This window comes from Heptranchias perlo, unplaced genomic scaffold (genome assembly GCF_035084215.1).
Source record: "Heptranchias perlo isolate sHepPer1 unplaced genomic scaffold, sHepPer1.hap1 HAP1_SCAFFOLD_54, whole genome shotgun sequence".
NCBI classification, from domain to species: Eukaryota; Metazoa; Chordata; class Chondrichthyes; order Hexanchiformes; family Hexanchidae; genus Heptranchias; species Heptranchias perlo.
This window is the reverse complement of record NW_027139559.1, coordinates 3,061,958-3,069,628: the sequence shown is the minus strand read 5'-3', so window position 1 is coordinate 3,069,628 and position 7,671 is coordinate 3,061,958. Positions and strand designations below refer to the sequence as shown.

Sequence of the window (7,671 nt, the reverse complement as noted above, 5' to 3'; positions counted from 1 at the left end):
AGTGTAATAATTTGGTGACACTTTAATGCTATATTAAGAATAATATCCGCACTTATATGGCAGTTCAACCCATCGAAAACAGCAAAAATGCGCTCTCTCAAATAATTACTACTATATATTTTTTACGGTGACAAACGGAGCGGCCGCCCCGCGGTAACCACGAAACCCAAACTTCGCATCAGCCGCATTAATAGCACCGGACCTGCAGTTTGGTTTGCGCTGTGGCCTCTGGACCTTTATTAATCCAGTTTGCAAAATACATGGACTTTAAGAATGCCTTTAACAAGTTACCACAGTGGAAATTATGTCAAGATTATGGAGCATAGAAATAAGGAGAGGAGGGTAAACTGGATTAAAAGAGATTAGAAGAGAGGAAACAGAGAGCTCACTATATTCAGAGTGGTAGGAAGTGGGTAGTGATATCCCACAGAGAGCTCACTATATTCAGAGTGGTTGGAAGTGGGTAGTGATATCCCACAGAGAGCTCAATATATGCAGAGTGGTTGGAAGTGGGTAGTGATATCCCACAGAGAGCTCACTATATTCAGAGTGGTTGGAAGTGGGTAGTGATATCCCACAGAGAGCTCACTATATTCAGAGTGGTTGGAAGTGGGTACTAATATCCCTCAGGATTCGGTTCAGAGAGCTCACTATATTCAGAGTGGTTGGAAGTGGGTAGTGATATCCCACAGGATTCGGTTCAGAGAGCTCACTATATCCAGAGTAGTTGGAATTGGGTAGTGATATCCCACAGAATTCGGTTCTGGGGACACTTCCATTCACCACGTATACCAATGATCTGAATCTAGGACTGGAGAAAGTGGTATCGAAATTTGAACGTGATCCCAAAATAGGAGTATAGTTAATTATTTAGAGGGCCAAAGGAAGCTGGAAAGGGATATTAATAAAATGGGGGAATGGACTGAAAAGTGGCAGATGGAATTCAATATCAGTAATTGTGAGTTGATGCATTTTTATAAAGACAAGAGTAGCAATTATACTCTGAATGGAAGTAGGCACAGTGCTGTGGAAGAGCAGAGGGATTTGGGGATATGAGTTTACAGGACATAAAAGGCAGCGCGTCAGGTTGATAATGCTATGGAAAAGCTAATGGAATTCTAGGTTTATTATAAGAGGCACATAATATAAAACCCAATAGGTGATGATGAGCCGATATAAAACCTTAATAAGACCTCAGTTAGAGTACTGTGTGCAGTATTGGGCTCCACACTATAGGAAGAATATTACAACACAGACGGACTAGGATGCTGCTGCAAGACCGTGTGCAGTAATGGGCTCCAGACAATAGGAAGAATATTACAGCACCTACTGACTAGGATGCAGCTTCAATGCAGTGTGCAGTATTGGGCTCCACACTGTGGGAAGAATATTACAACACAGACTGACTAGGATGCTGCTTCGTGTGAGGAAATATAAATATGATGATAGATTTGAAAATTGGGCCTTTCTTCGTTGGAACAACTTCGATTATGGAACGATATAATATTAATATTTAAAATGATTGAAGAATGGGACAGGGTAGATAGAAACAGATTGTTTCCAGTGGTTGAGGGGTCAAGACGAGAACCCATAGATAAATTATGTCAACATTCAAAATTAGATTGGACAGGTGGAGGCAGAAAAGCGGTTTTAGCGATCTGGAAAAGGGGTGGGTAAATGTGATAAGAACTCGTCGTTTGTTTGGAGAGCAATCGGCGACACAGTCTGCTTGAGTCTAATTGTCTGTTTCCGTGTTCTAACTTTTATATATTTCTGTGTATTACGTGCAGACCGCGGAGCCCATTCTATGTAATATTTTGGCTGCATAAGCGAATTCCATAACTCTCCTCGCTTGCTGTCATCTGTGCTTTTAATTACTTCACATTGAGACTTTAGCGGCTTAACATTTAATCAATGCAACCTTTGTGCACCAGCGATAAGATCGAGCCGAACATGGACCCCTGCTGGTTGAAAGGGGATTGTCCAATCTGACGGACTGCCTGACAATTTATGGTGCGGGTGCTATTGGTGTTTGGAAGGTCCGACAACAGCTCTCATCTGTTAAAAGCCGTTATCTGGCCTGGAGCTGTCCAATCGTCTGTTCGAGATGACACCGCTGGTCTATCTTCATGGGCAGAACACTTGGCCCCAGCTGCAATAAATCTGACTGAAACAACATGCACTACATCCTGAAAAGCACCAAACAAAATTCCCGTTGGAATTGTGTAAATTTCCCATCAGACGAGAGACGGGTTCTTTCTCACCCCTCCACGATAACCGAGTCTACCGGCACTCACGGCGCCGACTTGGGGAGTTATTCTACAGATACTGGTCTCTCTGTAAAAGTCAAAGGGTGCATTTTCCGCTGCTGCCCTGTACATATATTCCCGGAGTGCAAACCGTGAAATTGCGCACCCCTCTCGTGTTTTTGCGACCATTAATTTCCATGGGGTGTAAATCACTGCCTGGCAATGATCCGATACGCGCTCCCGGAGCGGAAAAACTCCTCGATGATCTCCCCAGACGTTACCATCCAAATTGTTTGTTATTGATATTCGCTGGAACGAGGGCCCAGTTATTCGATTCACACCACAATCATCAATCATGCAATGAAAATATGTGTCATCTACTGGAGGTTGTCACTCATAACCTTGGTCATCTACTTAACCTGGCAACATGGAAGTATTAATGGAACAATGTAGAGTTAACAGCATGACAATTATTTCGGATCTAATTAGTAAGATAGGAACCTAGGAACAGCAGTAGGCCATTTAGCCCCTCGAGCTTGTTTCGCCATTCAATGAAATCATGGTTGATCTGTGACCTAACTCCTGATACTTGCCTTAGCCCCATATCACTTAATCACTTTGATTAACAAAAATCTATCAATCTCAGCTTTTAAATTAACAGTTGAGCAATCATCAACTGCCGTTTGTGGAAGAGAGTTCCAAACTTCCTCCACCCTTTGCGTGTAGAAGCGTTTCCTAACTTCATTCCTGAAAGTTCTGGCTCTAATTTTTTGACTATGTCCCCTAGTCCTCGACTCCCCAACCAGCGGAAATAGTTTCTCCCGATCTACACTATCAATTCCCCTTAATATCTTGAAATCTTCTATCAAATCACTCATTTAATATCCTAAATTACAGGGAATACAACCCGAGTTTGTGTAATCTCACATCGAAATTTAACTCTTGGAGTCCAGGTATCATTCTAGAAAATCTACGCTGCATTCCCCCCAAGGCCAATATGTCCTTCCGAAGGTGAATTGCCCAGAACTGAACACAGTTCTCCAGGTGTGGTCTAACCACGGCTTTCTCTAGGTGTAGCATAAATTCTACCCCCTTATATTCAATCCTCTAGATATCAGGGCCAGAATTCCATTAAACTTTTTGATTATGTTCTGTATCTGTCCATGATATTTTAATGATCTCTGCACATGGACGCCTCCGTCTCTTTGGAGCTCCACTGTTTCGAGCTTTTCAACATTTAGAATGTACTCTGATTTTTTTTTTCGGCCCAAAGTGGATGGCCTCACATTTGCCCACATTGAAATCCATTTGCCACAATTTTACCCATTCACTTAATCTATTAATATCTCTCTGTAATTTTATGCTTCCATCCATACTGTTATCTTGCCTGTCTTTGTGTCATCGGCAAATTTGGATATGTGGCTCTCTGTCTCGTCATCTAAGTCGTTAATAATTACAGTGAATAGTTGAGGCCCCAACCCCTGCCCCTGTGGGACACCACTAGTCACATACTGCCAATTTGAGTACCTGCCCATTATCCCTACTCTCTGTCTGCTACCCCTCAGACAATTTCCTAACAAAGTCAATAATTTCCCATTAATTCCACGAGCTTCAACTTTAGCTAACAGTCTCTTATGAGGGGCTTTATCGGATGCCTTCTGGATGTCCATATAAATAACAGCCATAGAAATATTCCCCTGTCTACTACTTTAGACACCTCTTTAAAAAAATCAATCAGATTCCTCAGGCGTGACATATCCTTTACAACTCCATGCTGGCTCCCTATGATTATTACTGATATCAACTCAGTCAGAGTTATGATTGCTGATATCATGAGCATTAATTCCACCTGACATCACAACCTTGATTTTCGTGTTGATGTCGTTGGGGAATCAGCATTTTGAACATTGGGAAGCGTTTCCTCTGTTCGCCTTTTTAGCACAAAATTTGATTTGTTTATTTTAAACGGGTGAACTCCCCAGTTAAGTAGTGGAAAGAGGAATGTTACAGGGACTCGTTTGCTCCGCTCATATTCTTCAGTTCTAGTCTCAATTATTAACCATTTGCTGTGCTTATCGGAGCCTTAATATCAAAGATCGGGTCTGCCCCGTGCGACATATAGACTGAGTTTCTCAGATAACTTTTAGGAAGTAAAACTAGGAGGAGTCACTGAGTACAATGCTGCGACAGGGAGCAGTGTCAGATCAACATGTGTGGGGTGATTTACAGCATTTACAGCTCCCTGAGTGAGGGACACAGCCGCATGGACCTTGCTTAAAGATCAGGGACAAAGGGATGCTGCGTGAGCTCCTTCCCTCGGGCAGATACTTTGTAATATTAGAATAAAGCGTGTACGAGTTCCACATGTACAATTTGGGCATCTTTAAACCGTGCTCCTTATTGAGCTGTAGTTATACTGTGACTGGTGCTGCCATTTGGAGCTGGTTTTGCAACTCTCATTTATTGTATTGACAATCTCACCCGCTGCAATCATACATCCCAGAGGGCACTCTTCACATTAACCCCCAACATTGCACTGGCCCTTTCATAACTAATGCAAAGCCCGAAACACTTCACACCACTGCGCATCTGATTGTAATAAAATAGTCTGTTCCCCGGTTGGGTCCATGATGCATTGTTCTCAAAAAACTGCCTCGAATACATTCCATGAACTCATCCTCCAGATTACTTTTGCCAATTTGAATTGTCCAGTCCATATGAAGATTAAAGTCCGCCACGATTATTGCATTCCCTTTGTTACAAATTCATCTTATTTCTTGATTAATTATGTGTCAAACGGTATAGCTACTATGAGTGGGCCTATAAACTATTCCCAGCAATGTTTTCTTCCCCTTGTTATTTCATATTTCCACCCATACTGATTCTAATTCCGGATCTTCCGAGCTAAGATCCTTTCTCACTACTGTCCTTATGTCATCCTTTATTATCAGGGCTATCCCAAGTTCTGCCTGTCTTTTCGAAACGTCAATTACCTTGGAATATTTAGTTCCCAATCCTGGTCACCTTTCAACCACGTCTCTGTAAAAGCTATCAAATCCACTTATCCCTATTTGTGCCACGAATTCGTTTATCTTGTTACGAATGTTTCATGTTTCATGTATTCAGATAAAGCGCCTTTAATTTTATTTTTTACCATTTTTTCCCTTCTTTGACTTTATTCACTGACGCGCGATTACCGTTAAACTCTCTATCCCTTCCTGTCACACTCTGCTTCTCTTTACCCAAATCACTCGACTGCTCTATTGCCTTGACTTTTCTGTTTAGATTTCTAAATTCCCCCTCACCTGACCACTCCCCCCTTTTTCAACTCATTGATTCCCTATTGTCTTGACTGAGCTGATCTGCACAATTATTGAAACACGTTTCACTGCTAGCACGGTTGTAGGATATTAACCTTACATCAATGCCCAGAAAAGTTGTAATCCAGCAGACTGGGAACAATACAGAGAACAACAAAAGGTCACAAAGAAAATATTAATAGCTGTAAAAAAGGAATAATGAAAAACTTCCAAGTAATATAAAGGCTAATAGTAAATGATTTTCTGAATATATTAAGAATAAGAGTGTGGCTCAGTGAGATGCAAGCCATTAAAGACAGATGCAACTAATACTGTAATAGTTAACAAGTTCATGGCGAATTTATTAAACGAGCACTTTGTGTCCGTGTTCACAGTACAGGAAGCGGATAAAATATCAGTGTTGGAAGAGAAACTAAAAATAAATCAAGGGGTATATCTCATTGTATTCAATATTGGTAAAAAAAAAAAGGTATGGAGGTAATAATGGGATTTAAGATAGATAAATCACCTGAACCGGATGGATTCCAGGCCAGGGAATTAAAGGAAGAAGGTGAGGAAAATATAGAAGCGTTCGTCATAATCTTTCTATGATTTGTTGGTTCGGTAATTGTGCAGTTAGATTGGAAATTGCTAATGTCACTTTATTATTTAATAGGGCTGAGAGAGAGAAACCAGGAAACTGCAAACTTTGCTGTTTAACATAAGTTATGAAGAAGTTACCAGAGTCTTTCATTAGAGAGAGAGTGAAAGAGCACGTGAACAAATAGCAGCCGTTCAGAAAGAACAAGCATGGCTTTGTTAAGGGTAAGTGACATCTGGCTCATCTGGATGATTTTTTTGAGGCGGCCATGAATAAAGCATATCAAGTTAAATCGAAACTACTGCAAAGAAACAGGATATTCGCCCCAACTGATCTGTGCCGGCGTTTATTCTCCACACGAGCCTCCTCCCTCCTTAATTCATCCAAGCTTATCTCGATACCCTTCTATTCCATTTCCCCTCATGTGCTTATCCAGCTTACCCTTAAATACATCTATGCCTCAATTACTCCTTGTGGTAGCGCGTTTCACATTCTTACCACTCTTCGGGTAAAGAAGTTTCTCCTGAATTCCCCATTGGATTTATTAACGACAATTTTAGATTTATGTCTTCTAGTTTAGGACTCCCCGACAAGAGTAAACATTTTCTCCTGATCAATTCTAAAAACCCCATCATTATCTTAAACACCTGTATCAGTTCACCCCTCAGTCTTTTTTTCTCGAGAGAGTCTGTTCAGCCTTTCCTGATAAGGATATCTTTTCAGTTCTGGTATCATCCTTGCGAATCTTTTTTGCACCCTCTCCAATGCGTCTACATCTTTTTTATAATATGGAGACCAGAAATGTGCACAATACTCCAAGTGTGGTCCAATCAAGGTTCTATACAAGTTCAACGTAACTTTTCTGCTTTACAATTCTATCCCTCTCGAAATGAACCCTAGTGCTTGACTTGCCTTTTTGTAGCCTTATTAACCCGTGTCGCTACTTTTTGTGATTTGTGTATCTTTACCCCACGATCCTTTGACTCCTCTATCCTATTTAACCCTTACTATCCAAGCAGTATGTGGTCTCCTTATTCTTCCTGCCAAAATGCATCACCTCACACTTATCAATATTGAAATTGATTTGTCAATTACACACACTTTCGCGAGTTTATTAACGTCCTTTTGCATTTTGACGCATTCTTCCTTTGTATTAACTAAAACATCCCAATTTTGTGTCGCCTATAAATTTTGAAAGTGTACTTCCGATTCCTGAATTAAATTCGTTCATGTACATTGAGAAGAACAGTTGTCCCAGTACCGATATCTGTGGAACACCAGTTCCCACCTTTTGCCAGCCTGAGAAGCAAACCTTAACCCCTACTCTCTATTTTCTGTTTTGTAGCCAATTTGCAATCCATTCTGCTACCTGCCCCCTGAGTCCACATGCTCTGACCTTCACCATGAGTCTACAATGCTGTACCTCATCGAAGGCCTTTTCAAAATCCAAATATATTACATTTACTGTATTACCCTAGCCTAGTCTTTCTGTTACTTCTTCAAGGAATTCAATAAGGTTGGT

The 7,671-nt window shown here is 41.0% G+C and overlaps 1 long non-coding RNA gene across 4 annotated transcripts in view; it reads left to right on the top strand.

The window, feature by feature from the left end:
- LOC137315165 (uncharacterized) overlaps window positions 1-7,671 on the top strand; it is an 87,899-nt gene that overhangs the window by 40,406 nt on the left and 39,822 nt on the right. The window lies entirely within an intron of this gene.